Genomic DNA, 2,299 nt, shown 5'->3' on the forward strand with positions numbered 1-2,299 from the left:
GGGAGGGAGGGGTCCTGCCACCCCAGAGATTCCTCCCCTTGGTTTTAGGGGTTCCACCACACCCCTTGCAAAAGCAAAAGAGATGACAGAAGGGAAAAAAAACAACAACAAAAAAAGCTCTGTGCTCTTCTCCCCAACCCTACAGCACTCTGTCCATCCCCCTCAGACCCACCAAGCTCTCATACACCACAGGGAGGCTCTGAAGTCTCCTGTCCCCCCAGCAACCCCCACCCTACCCCTTCCAAAAAGGGGCCACAAGATCCCCCAGCCTACCCTCCCCCAGCCTCCCCCAAATCTCACCTGTGAGTGCTGCCCCTTGCCATCCCCACACACTGTCGGGCACAGACCCGCAGCCATCCCAGAGCCCCTCTCCCATGGCAGGGGATGCCGGGGGGCAGCAGGAGCTGGCGGGGGGCCCCACCATGTGCCCGGTGCCAGCCAGCTCCATTCACGGCTGAGCCAGCCCGGGGGTTATCGGGCTGGGTTTTAAAGGGCTCTCATCCCACGGGGAGGTTTTTGTACTCACTATGAGCACAGCCTGGAGCCAGAAGCCTTGATGGTTTGTCCGATCCTCTCACGGCCGTTCTTGATGAGCTCTGCGAGGAAAGTTGGAGCGCCGAAGCCGATTAGCTGGCAGTGCAATCACAAGTGCACAGAGGCACGTTTGTTCTTCACTGACCTTGCTTTTCTCTCCACAGCTGCCCTCCTCCCCCTTCCACCCACATACCAAAATAACCAGGAAATTATAGGAACCAGGACAGCTTCCCTCCCAGCCCTGCCAGGAGCCCTCAATCTCACACAGGATGGGGAGAAGTCCTGCAGAACAGAGACCCTTGCCCATGGCAGAGGGGACTCAGGCTAGAGCACCACTGTCAAGCCTCCCCGAGCCACCCCTGGGTCCCCAGAAGGGACAAGAAGAGTGCTCACAAAGACGATGTTGTACTGGGGTACGTCACACACTCAGCACATCCAGTGCCCCTTTCATTCAAGACTGAGTAATTAGGGACATGAATGAAACCTTCCAGGGCCCTGCAGGAGGTAAGCCAGCACACACATCGCAGCAAGTGACTTGCCCAAGGACAGGCAGCCAGTGCCAGAAGCTGGGGTTCCCACCATGGAGCATCCCTGCTGCTCAGCTGCACAGGTGGTTGCACCACCCATCATCATCATCACCACCACCACTCGCTGCACTAAGAGGCAGAGTCCTGAGCCTGCTCCCCGCCGCACAGGCTGGGCAAGAGGAAAGCCTGGGAAGTGCAACCTGTACAGAGGAGTTCCTTGTTTTGCTTAGTAGCAGATAAAAACATTCCAAGACTCAGTTTTACTCCCTGGCTCAGTCCTAGTTTTGCTACTGGAGGGAAAGAATGAGTCAAAACATTCACAGAAAAATACACTTCCCTCCCTCCCCTGAAAAAAAAAAAGGGCCCTCGTAGATACAAACAAGTTACCATCCTGGAGTAGCTCTTCTACAGACCAAGGAGCTGGCAGCACTGACTGCCAGAGCCCATGCGCCTGGGCAATGAGCTCATAGGACAAGTTTTGAGGGAAACAAGCCCATTTATAGAGCCCTTCCCGCACGGGCTGTACGATCTGCCAGTGGAGGGATATGCACATTCCCAAGAACCACTCAACTGGGCACCACCGACAGCTCTGGGACCTGGGCACAGATCTGATGAGGAGACAAAAAACAGACTGTGGTTTTAGAGTTTCTGAAGGGATAAGAAAGGGAAAGCAGGAATTTAAAGAAAAACCCACAAAGCATTCAGTGAGTGAGCTTACATCAGGCTGGTCTGGGGCCCTGACCCTGTCCAATACTCTGCCCTGCAGCAGGTACAGGAGCTGGGCCCAGACGGCACCCACCAGTAACAACAGCATGCAGCAGCACCCAGACAGATCCCCATCCCCTCCCACTGGAGATTGTCCTTATTTCCCCAACAGCCTGGCTGTCCCTGGCTCACTGAGGTCTACTGAAGGTCATCCCGCACCTGCCTGGGGGCTGCATCTGTCCCACAGGCTGCTCCACAGACCAGCCAGACACCGTGGTCACAGCAGAGGGACACCAGCTCTGCCCTCCAGATCTGAACTCCCACAAGCTGGATTTTGGCCCCAGGGTCAGTCTGCTGCCATAGACGCTGTTCTGATCCCAGACTCAGGGGGAAATAAAAGACTTCCTTCAGGCACAGGTGGACATGCCACAGCTTGGACATCTTGGGAAGCACAGGGGCAAGCCACAGAAACACATCCACCTGGCTTGGACATATCTGCTGGCAGCACAGGATGAAGGACAAGGTCCTGCCTT

This window comes from Pterocles gutturalis, unplaced genomic scaffold, assembly GCF_000699245.1.
Source record: "Pterocles gutturalis isolate BGI_N339 unplaced genomic scaffold, ASM69924v1 scaffold14576, whole genome shotgun sequence".
NCBI lineage: Eukaryota > Metazoa > Chordata > Aves > Pterocliformes > Pteroclidae > Pterocles > Pterocles gutturalis.